General features: G+C 43.8%; 1 protein-coding gene across 1 annotated transcript in view; it reads right to left on the bottom strand.

The window, feature by feature from the left end:
- ZNF469 (zinc finger protein 469) overlaps positions 1–24,328 on the bottom strand; it is a 411,666-nt gene that overhangs the window by 290,754 nt on the left and 96,584 nt on the right. Inside the window, exon 6 of the mRNA XM_078848136.1 lies at positions 1,237–1,348. The gene's annotated coding sequence lies outside the window, so the exon portion shown is untranslated. The remainder of the gene's footprint in view (positions 1–1,236; positions 1,349–24,328) is intronic.

Below are 24,328 nucleotides of genomic sequence, written 5' to 3'. Positions count from 1 at the left end.
GTCCTGTCCTCTTCTACCACTGAGAATAGTCTAGAACCATCCTCTCTGGAACCACCTCTCAGGTAGTTGAAAGCAGCTATCAAATCCCCCTCATTCTCCTCTTCTGCAGACTAAACAATCCCAGTTCCCTCAGCCTCTCCTCATAAGTCATGTGTTCCAGACCTAGATGAATAATAACTGAATCGAAAAAGGACCTAGATGAATAATAACTGAATTGAAAAAGGAGAAATGCATTTAACTGTCTATTAATCCCTTTAGAGCTTTCAGACAAATCCCAGAACCAAGGTGAGAACCAGATTCACTCTTGGTTGTCCTGGGGGAAGGGTGTACAGGGATGAATTTCACCCTGGAGACTTGTCTAAAGAAGGACACTCAGCAAAGCTAAGGTAAGTCAAGTCAATTAAAGGAGTCAAGTCAATGCACATACATTAAAGCACATTAGCAACCCCATGTTAACCCTCCTTGGGATTAAGTGAACTAAAGCCACTTGATTCCTGTTTGAGACCATCCACATGGGGGTTTAATGTGTTTTGATTTATGTGCATTGACTTCACTTTCCTGAGTGTCCCCATGTAGACATGGCCTTAATGCATTGAAACCATGGGGGAGGTTTAGGTTGGATATTAGGAAAAACTTTTTCACTAGGAGGGTGGTGAAACACTAGAATGCGTTACCTACGGACATGGTAGAATCTCCTTCCTTAGAAGTTTTTAAGGTCAGGCTTGACAAAGCCCTGGCTGGGATGATTTAGTTGGGGATTGGTCCTGCTTTGAGCAGGGGCTTGGACTAGATGACCTTCTGAGGTCCCTTCCAACCCTGATATTCTATGATTTTAGAAGCTCTCAGTAACTCTGCACACTATATACAGCAGTGCAGATTCTCCCTAAATCAGTGGTTTAAAAACCACTTTCAAGCACAAATAGCTTTCCTACCATAGACTGGGCTTATCTTTTAGTGCTGTTCTGCACTCAAACCAGGTACTTAAGTATTAGAACTAGTAAAGAGGAAGGTAACTGTGAGGCAGGTGCCTTTCCCAATATTTCTTAAAACGAGGTCTTCCAGGAGTGCATCTTTATTAATAAAGAAATTAACAGGAACACAAGTTCAGCTCAAACTTCCTATCCAGCACTTGCTTCTTCTAGGGATCCTCATTCAGGATGACTCAGCCCACACCCTAGATCCTCTCTCTTTCCATTCCCACTTCCCTTATATCCATGTGGGTGATGAGTCACTTACCTTAGTAGGTCAGCAGTTCCCACTTAATCATTTCCCAGCAGGATCAATGTCAACTCAGAGGGCACTTCAGGCAAGTGTTGCCAGTCTGTTACAGCAATTTATGGTAGCAGAGCTGGTAAAAAAAATAAAAGGGGGGAGGGTGAGTCAAAAAGTTACCATGAAAAATTGTCAACATTTTTAGTGAAGAGTGTTCATCAAAATGCTGAAAACGTGAAATTTTTTGAACAGTTCTAGTTGACAGGCACACTTGGATGATAAGTGCCTTTCCATTAGAATGGTAAATACCAAGTTAATCCAGGCCAGAGCTTTTCCAAAGAGGGAGAGATTCACTGAGAAGTCATCAAGCTTACTCATATCCATATGGAGTTTATCTGATTCACTGCTAACCCAGCTGACGTCTTCTGTGCTACCAGCAGCGAAGAGAGAAACTCACCGTGGGAAAACAACACATAGTTTTAAAACATCTGAACTTTGCAGAGTCACCATCTTATGAACTGGTTTAAGTGGAGTCTCAGTTTGCTGTAGAAGGCCTTGTCTATACTTGCGGTGGTGCATAGGGTATGTGTAGCTGACCACCACAATGAAAAGCAGCCCGCATGCACATTGCGGTGTGTAGATGTGTGCTGCAGTGAAAGGCTCTAGGAGGGAGGAGGTAGCTGAGAAAGGCCCTGTGCAGCGGGACACTAAACTACTCAACATAGCAGTGTAGACATGGGAGGCACATGCAGAGAGCCATATAGCATATATGTCCTAGGCGTGTCTCTATTCTACTCGCCTTACTGTCTACGCTGCTTTGGGTACCCGGGCTGCAGGGAGGCATGCAGTGTATGTACTCTACATGCCACCACAGGTGTAGACATAGACTAAGAGATATTTATCAGTCCAGACCAGCATGATGCAACCTTTCATGGCCTGAGTGCCAGCAACCAACTTGGTCTATGTCTGTCTGAGGTACTTATCTGACCCACATCACCAGAGTATCTGAGCGCCTCACAACCTTTAATGTATGTGTTCTCCCAGTACCTCTGTGAGGTAGAATGGTGCTATTAATCCCACTGTACAGATGACAAACCGAGAGGCTAAGGATATGTCTACACACCACTGAAAAACCCACAGCTGGCCTGTGCCAGCTGACTCAGGCTCATGGGGCTTGGGCTGCAGGGCTGTTTCGTTGCTGTGTAGACGGCCGGGCTCGGATTGGAGCCTGGGCTCTAGGACCCTGCATGGTGGGAGGGTCCCAGAGCTTGGGCTCCACCGAGCCCAAGACGGCTGACAGGGGCCAGCCACGGATATCTAGTTGCAGCGTAGACATTGCCCAAGGTCACACAGGAAGTCTGTGAGGGAACAGGGAAATGTTCTCAATCTCAGGCTAGCACCCTGTCCTCTGGATCATCCTTATAGTTCTGCCTGATCTCAGAGTAAGGTGATGTTGAGCAATGTGTTGCAATGGCTGACAAATAAACTAAAACAGATTCACATTTTTCACCAAAGTTTCCCAATCCTACCACAATCAAGTCAACATTTTGTGGGCACGGGCATGCAGAGATATAATGGAGGAGAGAATCTGGCCCTATCCTTTTTGGTTTGCTACAGTGGCATCATTATTACATGTAGTTTCTAAAGTACCCATCATTGTAGCATCTGGTGTATACAGTATACATACAGCATATAGCAAGGCATTAATTGTAATTAAATTAATGTTTGGGGGGGAGGTCCATTCACCCCTCATGAATGCATTAAAACTGCCATTCACGGTAACAAAGTAAGCACGTGGTGAGAGAATTACGCCCTCTGGTCACATTTTAAATCCCTCTCTTGGCTTCTAAAACCAGTCATCTGCGGTTGCTTCCTGAGATCATTTCTATAAAGGCACAAAATGTTTTTAAAAGCAAGATCATTCCTACACAAAACTCCAAGTCTCAAACCACACATCCCAAGACAATATTCAGTTAAAACAATCCCTGGGTGCCATCCTTGTGTGTAAGTAGCACTATTCTTGAGCCATCGCTGAAGGGCAGGCTATGCCTCCACTTTCACCATGTAAACCTCTGAATATATAAATATGCTGTAAATAGGGGCACTAATTCAAAAACTATCATTACCAAACGTCTGGTCCTCAAAAGAACCCTAAACCTGATCTCTAAATTTAAACCTTTAGTTTTGCACACACGATTATTTGCACAAACAATCACATGCACATTGCTATTGGCATACACATATTCTTTCTTGCATGCACGAACGATTCTGCATTCAGTACTATGCTTGGAAACTAAGGCCCCAATGCTGCAAACACTTAGGCATGCAATTAACTTTATGTATATGCATAGTCCAATGGAGTTCAACAGGACTATGCACATGCATAAAGTTCTTAAGGTGTGTAATGGAAAACTCAATGACTTCAACAAATCAGACTCATTGTCAGTAATTTATCTTCAGATGCTCAAATGGAGAGAAGGCTATTGGCTACAGGTTACAAGATACAGTATGGGCTCAGGTCTCTGTTCTACAGTGTGGGACACAGGAAGTGAATTAAGACAGGACAAGGTTTGAATGAGGAAAAAAGAAATAGGTAACTTTGCAGTTTGATCTGTCTGAAAAACACTTCCAGAAGTTGATCTTTCTCCTTCAACTAAACAATAAAAATACTTAATTAGATGTGACTTTGGAATAAAGAGCAAGCAGACATGGATGAGGCTCACTCGTGGCATTTCAAAACTTCAAATCACATGCACATTTCCATTTCTCAGCAAGGGCGAGGAGCACAAAGGCCCTTTGATTTCTTAACTCCTTCAAACAAACAACGACGACACAACCTGTAGGCAAGACTCCAGCTCAAAACAGAGAAAAATCATTAAGACCAAAAAAAAAAGCCAGAAGACTGCCAAAGCCTTCCAGACTCCCTCTCGCTCTCCTCTCCCCTTGGGAAAAGCCTTGCAGATACTATTGGCTGATACAACAGAGCCTTGACCTGAGCCAGCGCCCTCACTCCGTGGCCTCTGAGTAGGTGGGATGCTCTGTATACAGGATAAGGAAGAGAAGCTGCAGGTTGTGTGGCTTTTTCAAAAGGCCAGTGCTGGAGCAGGACCTTTCTCCCGCCCCCACCCCCACCCCCGACTCCCTGAGACACAGCTGCACTTGTCCCTTGCACTGGGCATGCAAGAGTTGGGGCAAAAGCCGCACAGCTGCTGTGTGGGAGGCAGGTTATGAGGATCTATATGGGGACTAGGAAGTCCCTCTGTGTCAGAAGAAGAATCATCGAATCATAGGACTGGAAGGGACCTCGAGAGGTCTCTAGTCCAGTCCCCTGCACTCGTGGCAGGAGTAAGTATTATCTAGACCAGTGTTTCCCAAACTAGGGCCACCGCTAGTTCAGGGAAAGTCCCTGGCAGGCCCAGCCGGTTTGTTTACCTGCCGCGTCTGCAGGTTCGGCCGATTGCGGCTCCCACTTGCCGCGGTTTGCCGCTCCAGGCCAATGGGAAGTGCGGGAAGTGGCGGCCAGTATGTCCCTTGGCCCATGCCATTTCCTGCAGCAGTGAACCGTGGCCAGCGGGAGCCGCGATCGGCCGAACCTGCAGACGCGGCAGGTAAACAAACCGGCCCAGCCCGCCAGGGGCTTTCCCTGCACAAGCAGCGGCCCTAGTTTGGGAAACATTGATCTAGACCATCCCTGACAGGTGTTTGTCCAACCTGCTCTGAAAAATCTGCAATGATGGAGATTCCACAATCTCCCTAGGCAATTTTATTCCTGTGCTTAACCACCCTGACAGTTTGGAAGTTTTTCCTAATCACCAACCTAAACTGCCCTTGCTGCAATTTAAGCCCGTTGCTTCTTGTCCTATCCTCAGAGGTTAAGAAGAACATTTTTTTCTCCCTCTTCCTTGTAACAACCTTTTATATACTTGAAAACAGATATCATGTCCCCTCTCAGTCTTCTCTTCTCCAGACTACTTTTTCAGACTACTTCCAGTACATGGAATATCATTACCCTCCTTCCGCTGTTTCTTATAACCCCTCTGTTCCCTCCCACTGCCTCAGGAGAACGAGGCTCGCCATGCCATAGCTGGGCTGGGGTGAGAAGCTGCTCATGTTCTCTTTCCTGGGGCACCCCTCTATGAGTCCCTCTTGATGAGCATGGCAATGCTGGGGCTCATGCTCTTAGCTGTCGATGTGCATGCAGTGTCCAGGCCAGGCATCATTCACTATTCTTTATGCCGTCAATTTTTTTTTTAAACATTAGACCATGCTCCTCACTTTCAGGGCAAGGTCCATGCATGGATCAAATGCAGGATATGGCTGGTCCAAAGCCTAACAAACAGTTGCTGAGGTGTGTAAATCCCATCCCTCCTTTTCTTCATTCACACCTTAAATGATAGGGAAGTTTTGTTCCTACACTGAGTTAAGAGTCCAGCCTTTAGGGTACAAGGCTGCTATTCAGGGGTAGATTCATTATGGTTCCTGCAGGGACTCTTGGGTGCATTCCTGGATCTCCTATTAATTTATTGCCAAATACTGGGTTCCTCAAAAGAAGCCTGATCTTAAACAGTGACTGGATTCAGTAAATCCAGATAGCGTTTAGTCTTAGTCCACCTCTATGATCCCTAAAGTTCTTCTTTTACTGAAGGTTCATCGCTTCATAGACTTTAAGGCCAGAAGAGACCATTGTGATCATCTAGCCTGATCTCCTGTATAATACAGGCCATAGAAAGCTCACCCAGTAATTTCTGCATCAAGCCCATTACTTCTATCTGAGCTATAGTTTTTATCGCTGCATCTCTGAATCTATAGGTCAGAGTGCTGGACACACACTTCTGTTAATTTTGTTTCCACATCAACTCTCTGAAGCAGTCGTGTACCATTTCTGCTTTACAGGAGGGGAAAATCCAAATACAGAGACACTGCCAAGGGTGACTAATGAACTCTGTGGCCCAGCAAGTCTCCTGACTCCCAATCCTGTCTGAACTCTGGACTATCTTTCCAGCAGATACGAACAGACGGAGGGAAGAAAGCAGTTTAACAGAGCTTACTGTTCCTTTTCTGAGTCCTACTCCATCCAGGGAGTTCAGTGTGTGACTTTTGCATTACAGTCCAGGGCACTAGAGGCCTGATCATACGGAGTCCTGGCCAAGCATCATTTAGTCCAACCATGCAGCTGCATTTCATTAATGCCAAACTAAAAGATGCCAAAGCATACAAATGTTGCCACTGGCAATAGGTCTTGAGAAGAACAGATTCTGAACTACTGGAAGCAGCCATTATAAACAAGAGTTATTCAAGGCAATGAGAGATCTTAAATGCTATTCTGATGCCCCATGTTATGATACAACACACAGGGTTCCAAACTGATCCAGTTTCTCTTCTCTACATTGAGGTTTCAAAGAGAGCAAAGTCAGGAGGCAAACTGTGCCAGATGCTGCCTCCGGAGAGGAAAAGTGCAGATTTCCCCTAATATGGGAAAACAACCAAAAAGAAAACAGAAGTTGTGGGTCAAAAGATTGAAAACCAACAGCAGCTTCAATACAATGCATTAGTTTGCTCAATCAGTCATGAAACTAGACGACCTATTCAGGCCCCTTTCAGTCCTCCATTTCTACGACTCAATGTTATTTAATTAGATATGCTGGAGATCTCTAATGCACTGCTTGATGTTCGGATTGTCTCTATTTCTATCTCTGTGTACGTCTAAAACATATGTTTTCTATAAGATGTGAGGTGAAACTGGCAAGACTTTGACAAAACTCAGTAGGGACCAAAACAACATTCCATTCTCCTTTTTTTACCACAGCCATTTACCATCGTAGCCCGAAGACTTACGACCAACAGAGGGAAGAGGCATTTGGCAACATAAGGGAATGGAACAGCCAGTCTTTAAATAGCGCAGTTCAGGAATTTCACATGGAGGGGACATCACTGACAAGAAAAACTATTAGAGCAGGAAACTGAGAGTCAAGACTCTTTGGTCTTCACACCCACCTCTGGCTCATCACCACCTGCTTTAATTTACACTAACTTCGAGTCCCTCTGCATTTAATGACTCTGTTCCAGATACTTGAACACTTACTGATGTGTAACTTACACATTCCCTGTGAATATGGCCCTGTGTGGTTATGGCTCAGGTCTTTTGAAAAGTATAGAAATATGTTACCGTTTTTCAGGACATGCTCCTTTGTTTATACCTTTGTAAACTCCCCTTCGTCAAAGCAAAACCAAGTCTGTACTTACTCCTCAAAATCTCAGCTCTTATCTGATTGGAATAGAGATTTGATTACAGCCGTGCATAGCTTGTGATGGCTTTAGTGTATGCAAAGTGTAAATAGATATATATTAAGTCCTCCCCCAAATCCTAAAAAAGGAATTATTTTTTAAAATTTCTTCAAAACAGTAACCACAGTACAAACAAATGCCATCTGCAAAGAAAGACCCTGCATTCCAGGAAGGAGAGGGAGTGGGTAAAGCCCTCTCTAAAGACTGGAGTCAGCTGAAGAAAGGGAAGCACTGATGGGAGGTTAAAATTAGAACTGGCTAGAAAATGGGAAGCTTTTTTTTTTTTCAAAAATGTTCATGTAAAATATTTTCTGCTTTTTGCTAAATTTTCTGAGCATCTCCAGTTAAAACAGACAGTCACCTGTAAACACAAAGAATGTGAAATGTTTCAGTTCTAATCAATCAGCAACTGAAGGTAATCCAAAGTTACCGTGCCAGAGGGACCTGCCCATCTCATAATAAAACATAGTGGCTGTGGTGTATGTACGTCACTGCCCTCCAGTACAATCCTAATTGCACAACCATGTCATAGGCCCTATACTGCTACCAATAAACAAGAATCTCTTAACTCAGGTGCCTGTGAGGCACATCAACAACTCCGAATTCCCACATGACAACAGTTTTATAATGGCAAAAGCATTTTGGTCCTCAATAGCATCTTTCATCCAAGCACTTTACAAATGAGTACGGTTAACACCACTAGAGGAAAGCGAGCTGAATATTGCCCATTTTATGTTGCTCTCAGTCTATTAACATTCTATTACCATCAATGAGACATTAGAAAATACCTGATCCTTTCAATAGCCCATAAGGGGCATTGGATGTTCCTAAAATGACCAGCATGCAGGCGGTTAAAACAGCTAAACCATCTTCAGCCTGCCTTTTCCCCATCAAATCAGCTCAGGTTTAATAAGCAATAGCAGAAACACAATAAACAGCTGGGCGTAGGAAATTTTACTAGGATTCTCTTTGATCCACCAAACCCCTCAGCTGCAGACTCACTGGTCCCTTGTGCAATCTGAAGCGTCTGATGAAAGCTTAACAAAATGGTTAGATTTTCATTAAAAGATAGCTGGGTACTTTTCCAGGTTTCTTTCGTAATTGGATTTAGCATTCATCTACCACAGCCCAAAATTTTTAAGTAATGAAATTTATGCTACAGAGAATTCCATCTGCAGGATTTTTTTTTGAAAAGGGCTGTTTGTTAAGCAGTGCAGTGCCTTTGACTTCAGACACTGATTTACACCAACCGAGCATCTGGTGCAAAAGCAGGGGAAAACTGAATTATCCGAGTACACACCTCTTCTCTCTCAAAAGGTGAATAGAGAGTGAAGATGGTGCATGGTGGAGGAGTGATGGACTTCACATCTAGGTCACTGGCTTAAATTTAGCACAGACCAAACATTGTTCCCATCTGAGGGTTGTTCAGATGAAGGAGATAGCCCCCAGCTGATTCTTAGAGGCAGCTACCAACTGCACATCAGAGAAATCACAGTCACATTCAGCCCTCTTGTTGGCTGGTCTTGGCATAGAGGCCAAAGTCTGGGTGGGCCACAGAGACTGAACTCTTCTTTCGTCCAGCAGACAGGGTCCTTCCCAGTCCACATGGAAGCACAAAGGTGAGGTAGCAGGGGGGAAGCCCGCAGTGCCGTTCTGCAAATAAAGAGAAGACTTCTGTCCCTGGGGCTACCAATCCTCCATCTCCCATCAGCACACATATTCCTTTCACTTTAAAGTGATCTTGGTTTTTGCACTACATATCAGACCCAGCATGTGCTGCTCCTATTAGACCATCCTCATCACCCTAATCAGGGGCATTATGACTTCTCGAGGCTTTGCGACATGGGCTAGTCCACTAGTGAGAAGTTATAGGACCACAAATTGACTTTCATTACTGAGTGATGCCAAATTGAACAGACACAGACGACAAACCTGGGTGCTAACTGAACTCCCACCTGAACATCTTTCCCATTAACTATTTCTAAAGCAGTGGACTGATATTTTTATATAGATCATAAAATTATATATAAAATAAATCCTTTTTTAACATAATCTTTTTTGCATCTACAAACACTAAGGAGCTGACTGGCATATGTGCAAACAACATTTTAAACTAGTTCCAATGAAGAAAACCATCCAAAGCAAATTTAAAAGTATCCCTGGGAGCGACACATGAGAATGGTTTACATTATACACTGATTGATAACCACATACTGTATTATTTGGTATTCAGTATATTTTTTGTTATGCAAGATTTCTAATAATGCTCATAGAGTTAAGTTCACAAGTTCATATTTTGGTCTCTATGGTTTGCGCTAGACATAAAAGGAAACAATTTTTGGAGCAAATCTCATCTACCATATGGATTAGACGAGATCCAACCATGTGCCATATATAAACATGAAGGAAAGCTTAATTTTCTTTTTTTTTTTCATTCTGATTACCCAAACTGCAAAAATTAGCCTCAAAATCCCATAAGTGGCAACAAAAAAATATCGGTGAACAACCGTAAAGATTTCAGATTACGTTTAGGAAGAGGCAGCTGTTGGCTTAAGCAGGTAACACAATGAAAACAACAAATTTAGAGAAATTTGAAGGCAAACTTTTTTTCCCCCCAGGCTTCCTGCATCTTTCACAGTAAAGGCAAAAAATTACTAACATCTCAGAAATCACGTGGGATACATTCACGGTCAGAGTCTTTTTCAAAAGAGTCTATGGTACTTTCTCAGCTACAAAACAAGTCCAATATTAGTCAGTGAGAACACTAACAAAAATATACCCAAATTCATTCTATGGTGCGGAAATGGAGAAGTCAAATGGTCAGACTTAAGTTTGGCATGTCCCTCTGGTTGCCCCACCCTGTATCATTGGAGCCATTGACCCATAGGACCCTGCTGGGGCTTGGCAGAAAAGATAAAACAGCCCAAGCTATCTTATCTTTTCTGGGGAATCTCCATGAGACCAGAGGGGTTCTGCCTCCAGCTTCATCCCTGGCTCATTCACATGTGCCTCAATCCCACCCAGTCTCTGGCCCCCTCCCTACACAGATTCTGGATAAGACTTTGTGAAGTGCATGAGGGGTGGAGGGAACTGACCCCACGGAGCAGGGAAGAACAAGGTGTATGCACACATGTGCATCCGGAGGCAGACAATTCAGGCCTGTAATGTCAGATACTTTTGTAACTCGCTAGTTAGCATGTGTTTCACACTCCCATCTGTACCAAATCCACAGAAGATATGAGTCTGTTACAGGCTCCAGCTATGGAATCTGGCTCTTTAGCTCAAGCTGTAACAACTCATGCAACTAGCTCTGCAGGATTCCTGTTCAATCCATAGCGTTGGGCAAGATGGCGGCCATGACACTGTCATGATGCCATTTTGTGTTGGGCTATGTATTGTAGCATATATCAAACACATCAGAACGAACCACCCAGCTCTGTGACTCCTAGCATTATACCAAAGGCCATGCTTCTCACACTTGTTAGTGAAATGCAAAATGCCTAAAGGTCACAGAATATTACATCTTCTCCTCTGATTTTATTGTATTAACACTCTGCTGTGGTAGAAGTAAATATGTCTCAGGCATTCCATAGAAGCAAAGTTGGTCCCGTTCAAATATGTAGATCAAAGGTTTATTGTTCAATATCTAAATTATTCACATCTGCTATGCTGTTATTCTTCAGCAATGCTTGGGAATTCATATTATTTGGAAGAAAACAGCAATATAGAAGCTCTCCACTTGATTCTTTTCAAGAGGTTTTTTTTTTAATTGCTTAGAATTACAAATCTTTTATTTGGAGACAGCTTGTTAAGATGAGCAGGAACTGGCCCCCGCCCTACAAATCTTTATCGCCAACATTTCAACTGAAGAGACGCATTTTTTGATGGTAGAGAAATCATTAACTTTTGTGCTCGTAAACTGCTGCCCGTCTGTGAGATTCAGGAAATAATGAGATACTGCAAAAGAGGCTCTCTAGATAGCATTATCCAATCTGGAAGTTTTGAGAGGCATCAAAAAATGCCCATGCTCACAATGTTTACAAGAGAGAGAGAGAAGCCAAATCTGCAAAATGTGGACCCAGGCTTTCCTTAAGTTCAGATTCAGGTTATGTGGTCTGGCCCATTTCTTGTTTCTATCATTTATATTGTGAATGTGCCCAGAGCCCCACAATGCTAGATGCTTGTCCAAAGCAATTAAGCGAGTCAATGCTAGAGTTGGAACGTAGGTGTCCTGACTCCCAGTCTCCTACTCTGACCATTAGGTCATCCTTTCTCTCCGATTTTGTGACACCACTTCCTAACTCTTAATTCCCTCCACCCAATTCCCATGTTGCTACATTTAGGTCAGGCAAACAGAAAAGGTGGCACAACCAGGTATCAGTTAACTATAGTTATTAATGTAACCTACATGCTTTATACTGCAGCATTTGATTTTTTAAGTCCAAAGAAAGGGAGAAGTAGCCATGGGAAGGAGATGTGGAGTTTTGTTTGAATCATCTGTCTCTCTGCACACATACTGACAGCAGAGCAGATCAGCTTGAAGGGCCCAGAAACATCCAGAAGACTGGTTTCAGAGTAACAGCCGTGTTAGTCTGTATTCGCAAAAAGAAAAGGAGTACTTGTGGCACCTTAGAGACTAACCAATTTATTTGAGCATGAGCTTTCGTGAGCTACAGCTCACTTCATCGGATGCATACCGTGGAAACTGCAGCAGACTTTATATACACACAGAGATCATGAAACAATACCTCCTCCCACCCCACTGTCCTGCTGGTAATAGCTTATCTAAAGTGATCATCAAGTTGGGCCATTTCCAGCACAAATCCAGGTTTTCTCACTCTCCACCCCCCCACACACAAACTCACTCTCCTGCTGGTAATAGCCCATCCAAAGTGACAACTCTCTACACAATGTGCATGATAATCAAGGTGGGCCATTTCCTGCACAAATTCAGGTTTAAAACCTGGATTTGTGCTGGAAATGGCCCACCTTGATTATCATGCACATTGTAGGGAAAGTGGTCACTTTGGATGAGCTATTACCAGCAGGATAGTGAGTTTGTGTGTGTGGTTTTTGGAGGGGGCTGAGGGGGTGAGAGAACCTGAATTTGTGCAGGAAATGGCCCACCTTGATTATCATGCACATTGTGTAGAGAGTTGTCACTTTGGATGGGCTATTACCAGCAGGAGAGTGAGTTTGTGTGTGGGGGTGGAGGGTGAGAAAACCTGGATTTGTGCTGGAAATGGCCCAACTTGATGATCACTTTAGATAAGCTATTACCAGCAGGACAGTGGGGTGGGAGGAGGTATTGTTTCATGATCTCTGTGTGTATATAAAGTCTGCTGCAGTTTCCACGGTATGCATCCGATGAAGTGAGCTGTAGCTCACGAAAGCTCATGCTCAAATAAATTGGTTAGTCTCTAAGGTGCCACAAGTCCTCCTTTTCTTTATCCAGAAGACTGTGGCAGTTACTAGACTAGTTACTAGACAGTATTTATTTCTGAAGCTGTAGAGAAAGTTTCCATTAAGGGCAGGAAATTTTGCAGGGCACACACTTATTCACAGCCTCAGAAATGAGGCAATCAGAGCTTGGGGGAAGGGGGGGAGTAAATAAAGGGATTAAAGGCAGTTCTGGCCGACAGAGGACTAAGAGATGTGTCTGCTAGTAAGATTTTGCAAAACCAAAGCCTATCTCCTCTTTTGTTTGTCTCAATTTAAAATTCAAACCATTGAGTTCATGGGCTGTGGAAATTAGAGTATAGATTAAAAAAAGCCCCAAAGCCATAGACAGGACTAGGAGGAGAATGGGAAGGAAGCGAAGGACCAATGACAAAAGGGAGAAAGATTCTGTTTAACCATGTATTAGAGTCAGTAACATAACTTCAGTGTAATGTCATTTTAGGGGTATCAATAGAGCTGGTCAAAAAAATTGATGAACCAGGGTGGTTTTGTTTTTTTTTTTGTCAGAAAATGTAGTTTTCATCAAAATCTAAATGTTGTGTGGGAACATGACAATTTCAATGGTTCATTTTGACTTTCTCATTTCAATTCAAAGTTGTAGCAGTCTTTCATTTCATGTTGACTATTATTTTAATATATTTATATAGTATATGAAGAATGTAATATTCTATTATAATGCTTACAAATCATCAACATTAATTTTTTCAATGTCTCCAAAGGGAAATATTTCAGAATTTTCATTCTGGGGGGAAAAAATTGACTTTTCATCATGAATCAGGAGGATTCTTCCCCAAAATATCAGAATTTCTCATAGGATGGAAATTCTATTTTCCAACTAGCACTAGTTATCAGTCCATTTGGAGACACTGATAACTAGTTTTGCTGTCCTGGTTCAGGAGTCACGGAAGATCTTCCTGATAAAGGTTTTTTATTCCACCTCCTAATGATTCATTCCACCTTGTAATAATCATGCATTTAAAGTTGTTTAGAGCAAGGTCCAGTTTGTATCCCAAAGACATAAGAGAGCAAAGGGGTGATGAGCAAAGGAGCCAGCTGAACTGGGAAAAATAGATGGAAAATAAGAAGCAATGGAGTGAACTCCTCTGTCACTTACCAAGAAGTTTTAACACTTTGTTCACCCGAACACAACAATGATTTTACTGCAACAGGAAAAGAAAGGACAAGAGTTACTTCTGTAAATTAACAGGAGATTCCCGCACTATAGCTACTTCCTACTCTCCAACACAGGTCGGCATGGTATCATCAGATATGTGCCACCAGCTTCGAACATCATGTGCGAAAAAGCAAACATGGGATGAAGCTATGAAATTCCGATGCTGGTTGTAATAACACTTTGCATTTAAGTAGCACTTTGTGTGTTCAGAGCACAGTGCAGCCACTGGCTAGTTAATCCTCACAACACTCCACGAGGTAGCTAAGTAAGCATTGCATTAGCCTAATTTCCATTTTACAGACAAGTGAAAGAGGGGAAGTGAACCAAAGCCAGAGCCGATCAGGGGCAGAATCTGGATTAGAACTCAAAACTTCTGAAACCTGTGGCCCATGCTTCCAGAGTTAGATTCTGAATGCTCCAAACTTGGAGAGGGTTTTTGGATTGGCCCACAATAAAGTTGGTAAAAAGAAAAGGAGTACTTGTGGGTTAGTCTCTAAGGTGCCACAAGTACTCCTTTTCTTTTTGCGAATACAGACTAACACGGCTGTTCCTCTGAAACCTGTAATAAAGTTGGTAGTGTTTTCTAAAATTCTGATCTGGATCGAGTTTGGGATGTACACACGGAGCCATGGGAGTGTTTGGATGCAGGGATTTGGATCCATAAGAAGCTACTTGTTTTTTGGGGGCAGAGGGTGGATTTCTTCCCCTCCTCCCCCGAGTTAAACTGTCCTGACCAAGTTATGATGCCTGCACTAGATACTGCAGCCTTCAAAGCCTACCCTAGTACAGCCTGTCTTGATAACGTTTAATTCACTGAAGCGCATGCCATGTACTTGTTGGCAGCTACCCGAATGTTCTCAAGTTCCTGGTAACACCAAATTTAATTACCATCATGTGATCTGCGTGTTATGAATAATAAAATGGAACTCCTTAAAAGAAAGTGATACTGGCCTTTTTATGGCATATCTGTTTTTTTTTTCTGTGAAGAGTTATATAATAATGCTTAACACTCATTAGCTCACTGAGGCAGAAATAGAATCCCGGAGTCCAGGTTGCCCACACCCTGATCTAGTCATTAAGGATACTTGGCATTTATATTGTACTTTATATCTTTAAAGCACTTTACCAACCAACTGATCCTTGCAACACTCTGGCGACATTACAGTGTTACCCGCATTTTATAGTTGGGGAACAACATACAGCAATGTTAAGAGATTTGCTCCAAAGACACACAGAACATGAGTGTAACCACTGGAATCAGAACTCTGATACGGCTGTTTCTAGCCCCCAGCCCACCCAGTCTCTCCTCTGTGATCTACCACAGAAAATATTTGTTTTTCCGGGCTCAGAGAACGGGTAATGGAGTCTGGAGCCGATCACCAGCTCAAATCCAAGCCAAAGTGGTAGTAACCAAAAGTTGTTACCATCAGACTGATGTTTGGTGGGTGATGTCCAATGAACTGGGGAGTCTTTTTTCCAGTTCCTTGTGGACTGGTGCCCACAGTACTAAAACCAGCACCACAAGCTGCCCCCCTTGCTGGCATTCTCAGCAGAGAGACCAAGGAATGCCTTGGCAGAGAGACCACAAGTCCCTCCAGCACAAGGTTGAGGCACTTTGACAGGAGGCAGCATATGTGGGATGCCTACACTGCAGCTGACCCACTGGTACCAGCGCTGTGGATGAACAGAAGGCTTGAAGCTGTACTGCCTGGCACTTTTCACCATTGCTGCACTCACTGCAAGCAGTGGATAGCAACAAAAAATAAGATTGCATTGCACTCTAATTCAGCTGACACTTTAATTCCGAGCACATCTGGAACCCGGACTATAGAGAACAAAACAGCTGATAATGAAACAGCTGGATCAGGAAATTAAGAAAAAAATATGAATTCCATGCTGAAGCTCTTTGTCCTTTATTTATTAGGTTTGGTAAATACATAAAATGCAATTAGAAACAAAAGTGTTGTCTCTTACTGTTCAGAGACAAAACATATCTAGTCTTATCTAAAGCGGATTGCACCAAATGAGAGTGAATGCTTTTTCCCAAAGAGCATTGAGGATATAAACAAAACAGAATCAGAGACAGTTCATCTCTGTGCTGGCTCTTTTCACAATTAAATCCGTGTGCACATTTTTGTTGAAGATCTTGTTTGAAATTCAAGCAAATAGCAGCAAACCTCAAAGAACAGGAGAAATCTCGCTGCATCCCAGAAATATGCAGCAGCAGCGATGCAAGGGAACCCAACTGGCAGGGGATAAGGAGAGAATGCATTATGATTAAGAAAACATCTTCATTTTTCCTCATTGATAATCTGGCTCAGGAGAAAAGCTTTCCCCTAGATCAGGATAGAAGGGAAACAAAACAAAGCTGTAATATGAAGGATTAGGAGTTTAAACCACACAGTCACAGAGAAATGAAAATAGTAACAGACACAGCCCTTTTATTTTCTGCTGGCCCTTCTTTCTTTAACCACTAAGATCCAAGGTGGTGTCTGCACTATTGACAAGGCTAATCACGGAAGATATGTCAATTTCATGGCTGCATGCAGTCTTTTCTAACTTTCCCACAATGCACATTTTTAGTCAGTGGAACTCATTGCCCCAGGATATCACTGAGGCCAAGAGCTTAACACAATTCAAAAATGGACTGGACATGTATATGGATGGTGAAGATATCCAGGATTATAATAAAAAGCATTTTAAAAACATGGGAGTTTTAGAAGAGATTGAAAATACACTTGTATCAGGGCACAGGATGGTTCTAGTCATTACGGTGCTAGCCCTACTTTCTGTCCACTACAGACTCCCTGTGACTTAGGCAAGTCCCTTAGTTGCTGTGTGCCTCAGTTTCCCCACGTATACATGCCCTACACCTCACAGGAGTGCTGTGAGGACAAATACATATTGTGAATTGCTCAGATACCACGGGTTTCAGAGTAGCAGCCGTGTTAGTCTGTATTCGCAAAAAGAAAAGGAGGACTTGTGGCACCTTAGTGACTAACAGACTCCAACAAGAGACTGCTGAATTGGAATTAATTTGCAAACTGGATACAATTAACTTAGGCTTGAATAGAGACTGGGAGTGGATGGGTCATTAATTAAAATAAAACTATTTCCCCATGTTTATCCCCGCTCCCCAGCCCCCCACTGTTCCTCAGACGTTCTTGTCAACTGCTGGGAATGGCCCACCTTGATTATCACTGCAAAAGGTTCCCCCCTCCTCCCCCCCACCCCACCAGTAATAGCTCACCTTAAGTGATCACTCTGGTTACAGTGTGTATGGTAACACCCATTGTTTCATGTTCTCTGTGTATATAAATCTCCCCACTGTATTTTCCACTGAATGCATCCGATGAAGTGAGCTGAAGCTCACGAAAGCTTATGCTCAAATAAATTTGTTAATCTCTAAGGTGCCACAAGGAGGTTGTATAAGTACCTTAGAGATATAACTGCCTAATAGAGGTCAGGATAAAAAAAAATCAAACAAACAAACTTTCCCTGGGGGCGGGGGAAGGGAGGGTGCAGGTTAGGTCATAATTGCCTGCAGTTAAAGGGCATTGCCCCTTCCTCTGAAGTATCTGGTACAGGACTACATGGACTACTGGTCTGATCCCCTAAGGCAATTCCTATGTAGTTTACACAGAGTGACCTAACAGCAGGTGGCTTACTTGCCTGGCTCTATCCTATACTAAGGGCTTGGGACATTCGAGAAAGTAAATCCAAATGAACTAAAGGTGAGAATTTAAAACTGATTAGTTAAACTGCATTAAACCCCTGACTGGATGCTCTTATTCAGAATGGAAGCGGCTTTCCTTTGATTTAGTTTAATTCACTTCCAAATTAAATCATGCAAAATCAAATTAAGGCCCCTTTAATTCTGAATAAGACTGTGAACAAAGGCATTTAATGCAGTCTAACAATCCACATTAAAAGTTAATTCAAGTTCATCTTCCTGAGCGTCCTGTGTAGACAAGTCCTTAAACATGGTAATTGCAAGAGATGTATTGCAGGTACCCTGTCTCTGAGCTGCTCGGGACACCCCTCAGTATTACCTTGTGCATCGAGGACATAATTAAGCTTCTTCTCTATTTTTCCTTTCTCTCTTCCTCCCAACTTGGCCACACTAAGCCCCTTTTTCAGGATCTTTAACTCTGATAATGACTGAGCACCTGCCCCAAACGAACACAGGTGATCACTGGCTCATGTCTCAGGGAACAATGACCACATCAACAACTCCAGCTCCAACAAAGTCCATGGAGCCACACCTGCTTACCCCAGGAGAATTTAACCCTGCTTGTGCCATTCTACCTCACACCAGTGGCAAAGTGTCCTTCTGAACCAGTTCAAACCCTCACCTCAAAGCCAGGAGTAATTTATTTCCCTACCCTCAAAAATTAGCCTAATCATTTTAGAATTATAAAAATATTTTTAAAAAATACTGACACCATGCAAACTCGTTGTGCTAGGGGCTGTACAAATGTAGAACAAAAGACATTCCCTGCCTCGCTTGTTTGTTTTTCTTGTGCTACTAGGCTAGAGGAATTGACAAAAATAAAGCGAAGCATCCATTTGTTTACAAGAAAGTTGCAGAGGAAGACCGATGAGAGTCCCAACTTCCCATGCCACTTGCCCTTACATGTGTCTACCAATGCAGCAAGCCAGGTTCTATTCCCACTTGTGCATCAGCAGCGAAATGGTCATGTTTGCAGAGATGACATCAGATCTGAATTGACAAAAATAAAGCGAAGCATCCATTTGTTTACAAGAAAGTTGCAGAGGAAGACCAATGAGAGTCCCAACTTCCCATGCCACTTGCCCTTACATGTGTCTACCAATGCAGCAAGCCAGGTTCTATTCCCATTTGTGCATCAGCAGCGAAATGGTCATGTTTGCAGAGATGACATCAGATCTGATTGCACAGACTGTTGAGGATATCCGAGGCAGGAAGACACAGATGGATTTTCTGAGCCCAAGGGGAGCTTTTGGGCTTGATAGTTAGAAAAATGGATTTTTTTTCCACTGGCAAACTGAGCACGTTTTAGTGGGAAATAACTGAGGCCAAAGCTCTGACCACAATGATTGCTCCAGCAGTCAGACTGTGTGCTGAGGAGTTCCTCAGGGGGTGAACGGCTGGGAAGAAGGAAACCTTCCCTCCTCCCATGCCATTATTCTAGCCTCTAGGCTGGAATAGCCTCCCACCACTTGCATACCCCATACCTGGGGAAATGACTGGTGGAGCTACAAGGGAGAGGATCCACCAGGCAATCTCTTCTGCAGGGTGGGGCACGTGGGCACAAGGAACCCCGCCACATAGCTGGCTGTGGAGAACGTAAGGGTACATGCACCCCACAGCAGGCTCCACGGAGCCATCCCCATACCCAGATTCACAACTGAATCGCGCAGGCTCTGCTAAATGAAGGCCCCTGGCAGCCATGGCATACACAGCCCCCTTTGTTTGTTCAACATCTTCATTAATGATCTGGTGATGGGATGGACTGCACCCTCAGCAAATTCGCGGATGACACTAAACTGGCGGGAGAGGTAGATATGCTTGAAGATAGGGATAGGGTCCAGAGTGACCTAGACAAATTGGAGGATTGGGCCAAACGATATCTGATGAGGTTCAACAAGGACAAGTGCAGAGTCCTGCACTTAGGAAGGAAGAATCCCATGCACCGCTACAGGCTGGGGACTGACTGGCTAGGCAGCAGTTCTGCAGAAAAGGACCTGGGGATTACAGTGGATGAGAAGCTGGATATGAGTCCGCAGTGTGCCCTTGTTGCCAAGAAGGCTAATGGCATATTGGATTGCATTAGTAGGAGCATTGCCAGCAGATCGAGGGAAGTGATTATTCCTCTCTATTCGGCACTCGTGAGGCCACATCTGGAGTACTGTGTCCAGTTTTGGGGGCCCCACTACAGAAAGGATGTGGACAAATTGGAGAGAGTCCAGTGGAGGGCAATGAAAATTATTAGGGGGCTGGGGCACATGACCTATGAGGAGAGACTGAGGGAACTGGGATTATTTAGTCTGCAGAAGAGAAGAGTGAGGGGGGATTTGATAGCAGCCTTCAGCTATCTGAAGGGGGATTCCAAAGAGGCTGGAGCTTGGCTGTTCTCAGTGGTGCCAGATGATAGAACAAGGAGTAATCGTCTCAAGTTGCAGTGGGGGAGGTCTAGGTTGGATATTAGGAAACACTATTTCACTAGGAGGGTGGTGAAGCACTGGAATGGGTTACCTAGGGAGGTGGGGGAATCTCCATCCTTAGAGGTTTTTAAGGTCTGGCTTGACAAAGACCTAGCTGGGATGATTTAGTAGGGGTTGGTCCTGCTTTGAGCAGGGGATTGGACTAGATGACCTCCTCAGACCTTTTAGAAATGAGAAAGGGGTGCAAAGAGCTGCTAGGAACAAAATATTTAATAGGATTTGAAAACTGACAGAGAAAGAAACACAATTTTTGGTCAACCCGCTCTTGCATTTAATGTACATAATTGTCCCAGTAATGCATGTCCCCAGGACATGACTCTTTTGCCATGATAGAGAGAACAGCTGCCCTCGCATCTGGTAAATTACAATATGTACACTGCAGACCCTAGGTACCCTCATTGAATGAATCTTTTCTTTTTTGGACTCTCTTTCAAGGGGACAGTATTTTGTTATCAGACGGTTTGCCCATGATGCTTTGGACATGACTAGAATAAACAGTCTTCTTTGGGAACCATTCTCTCTGCACTTGAAATCTTGCAGGCCATACCAATTGTTGTAGCAACCGGGCAAGGTACTAACAAACTTCAACAAGACTTTATTTTTAAAGTGGAAACCTCTTTACCAAGCTGCTGCTGCACCCTCGGTAGCTCTCACTCCGCCTCCTCAACTTCCCCCCATTCAGACTCCCAACAGCCAGTGCTCCCAGTTCTAATAATTACAAGCAGCATCTAAACCCCACACCAATCTGATTGTGTTTGCGAATCCACCAATTCTGGGCTTGTCTACACAATGTCCCATAGTTCAGACTACTGGGGTGTGAATAGCAGTGTACATCAAAGTGCTGCTCTGTAATTCCTCCATGTGGACACTGTGGGCATGAGCTAAAAGGTTCCTTGGCGCGCGCCAGGGGACATACTGGCTGCCGCTTCCAGCAGCTCCCATTGGCCTGGAGCAGTGAACCGCGGCCACTGGGAGCCGCGATCGGCCAAACCTGCGGATGCGGCAGGTAAACAAACCGACCCGGCCCGCCAGGGGCTTTCCCTGCACAAGCAGCAGAACAAATTTGGGAACCACTGATGGAATCCTTTTCAAACCGGACTACATTAATGTGAACTAGGAACCTTTTAGTTTGCGCCCACAGGGGAGTTCCATGCACACTGCTAGCCACACTCCCTGAGTCTGAACTGCAAGGTAGCATAGACGTAGCATCTGGTTCACTCCATCCACCAGCAATACTCACTCTGTCTCGTAGCTAAGTAAAATAGCCCTGGGCTCACTGCCTTTTCAGTCCCACTCTTCATTTTTCTGTCTCGGCTACAGAGCTGAGCAATGTACGCTATGCAAAGAGCAACTTCCTGCTAAGACCCACATAACACAGCCCTTCTCCATGTGGCAAACGAGCCACTCCCTTGTGGGTCTCCTGATAGGGGGACCCTTTGTGGTGGCTCTATGCAATGCAGCTGTGGCAACATGCCACCAACACAACTGGCAAACCCAGCCACAGGCGTGGGGACTCTGCTAATTAGTTAAGTCCACTCTAGGGCCTGATCACCCTTTGGCAGACCCAGCAAGACACTGGCAGCTGGTGGCTTTGCGCAGGCTCTGAGCATCCTTTTCATAGTTGTTCGCTGCTGTAGGCAAGCTGCAGGGACTGAAAGCATCAAAGGCAGGTCTGATGTGGTCTGACGGAAAAATGCTGAAAGTCAATGAACCCTTTCTGTGGAAATATAGACCTTTGTAGACAAGCAGGCATTTAAAGGTACATGCTCATTGCTTTTAATTTACGTTCACAACTTCCTGGACCTTTTCATACATAAGTGGTCTGAAAATTTCCCCAACCCATTTATATACAGCTATAAACCACCACTTTGTATTTCACTTAAAACAGCTGGGCACTGCTACGATATTTATTTTGATACTTCTCAGGACTGAGACCTCTGTCTGGCGTCAGGAATATTTGAGTCTAGAAATTACAGATACTAAACGCGCATGATTTGAGACTAGCTGTAAGGGGAGAAAGACAAACCCTTTTCCGTGGTGGCATCAGTCGTGGGGCATGGTAATTGATAAAGGGTGTGAGCTGCATGCTGTTAGGATGTCTGTGTGAGGCCCAGGTTGGGAGCTACAGCAGCAAATCATTGTGAAGTTGCAGGGAAGGTGGTAACACAACCCCACACTGGTCTGGATTGCACCCTGCAATGGGATAATCGTAATTTCCATTTACATGTTTTTCGCTCCTTTTGGATCAAATTAGTCTCATCTCCAACTCCTTTTGCTGTATGTCCTGCTGTGTGCTTGCAGCATCCGGACAGTATCACAGTATTTCTGTATTGCAGCACTATTCAGCGAACCAGCCTTTCACGCTGTTCTTACCCTAAGCTAGGAGTGTGTGGGGGTAGGATCACTTCTCCCTCTGTTAACCTGTCAGACATTTTTTTCCTTCTCCGTTTCCAGTTCAAAGATGAACACTCCGCTCTTTTCTACACATATTCAAATGCCAAAACAACAGGCCACATTTTCAAAGTGAGGCATGTACCACAGCACACGTAAATTCATGCCTATTGAACAGGAACACAAACACCCAATACACACGCACACATGAAGTATGTATGTGAAGATGCCACTTGGGTGTCAAACTGGACATACATTGTGCGCACAAGCCTGCTACATGCTCACACATCTCCCTGTACGGGCGCACCCAACTTTGAAAGTGTAACCCTTGTATTTTCCCTGCTGCAGGTATCCAGTGGGGCACAGAGACTTTACCCTCTGCAATGTATCCGACAACATTGACATCCAGTCATCCTGTGGGCAGCTGTATTAACTACGACCGCTTTCTCTTCTCCTTGCCTTAATACTTAGCTGGCTAGTCTCATTTTAATTGCTTCTTCATTTAGAAAATCCCCTAGTACACCGGAGTCCTTTTCCCCGACATCAGTATTTGTTCACGTCAAGGTGCAAATCATGAAACATTAAATACTATGGACCAGTCAGTAAGGTCAATTACTTTACACTTCTTCAAAATGTCTGGACTCCTTCAGGATTTCCCTTGCTTTCTTTCCCGCAAAATAAAAAAGAGTGGAATGCAAGAGGGGGGAGACTGACTCCAGATTCCAAGCTTCCAGGTGCAGCTGACCCCCTTCCCCCCACCCAAACCCTTCCCAGCTAGTTGAGATTCCTCCAGGGCATCAGTAAAAACCCCTAATATAAGCAGAAATAATCAGGTGGTCATGAGACACAGAATTTCTGTCAGGAAATTTCTCCAGTGTGGTTTGAGGTTATGTATTTTGATATTATTTTCTTCTTTCTCCCATTTATTTTCTTGAAAATAATCTGTTCCCTCAAATTCTTGTGGCGAAAAGCTTCCAGTAAGTTCCAGCATGTAATCCAGCAATAGGACGGCTTATCTGGTTGCAGTAGGACACCTCACTTAGAAAGGCCTAATAACAAAAATGATATATTTTAAGTTCTGCGCTCTTAATAATACCTTCTAATGTACTCAACTTATTTTAACAATATCAATAAAAGAACTGGCACACACCGAGGTTTCTTTTGGAAGGGCGCGGCATTATGCTCTCCAGCTCCTTAGGCTCTCAGAGTTTTGGTTGCCAGCCCCTAAAATGGGACTCCAACTTACTTTAATAAGCAAAATATTCCATTTTCCATGTATTGTTGCACTTCAGAGTGGATCCAGTTCTTGAGAGTGACAATGAAAAGCTGCAGATTTCTCAGAGCAAAATGTGAAACTTATCAAAACTGCATTACAGGCCATTACATGGGGCCACAGCAATTTGGACAACAGGGCAAGCCTGTCTGGATTGCTCCAGGAGAGTAGAAAGAGCTCCACTTATTGTCCAGGTTTGCAACCCTCATCCCCCAGTCCTGCCCCTTGGAGACAAGGTTATACTTTAAGGGAATCATAGAATCCTAGGACTGAACGGGACCTCGAGAGGTTTTCTAGACCAGTCCCCTGTACTCGAGGCAGGACTA

Source organism: Lepidochelys kempii, chromosome 12 (genome assembly GCF_965140285.1).
Source record: "Lepidochelys kempii isolate rLepKem1 chromosome 12, rLepKem1.hap1, whole genome shotgun sequence".
NCBI lineage: Eukaryota > Metazoa > Chordata > Testudines > Cheloniidae > Lepidochelys > Lepidochelys kempii.
The sequence above is the reverse complement of the archived record's forward strand: the minus strand, read 5'-3'. Positions and strand labels throughout refer to the sequence as shown.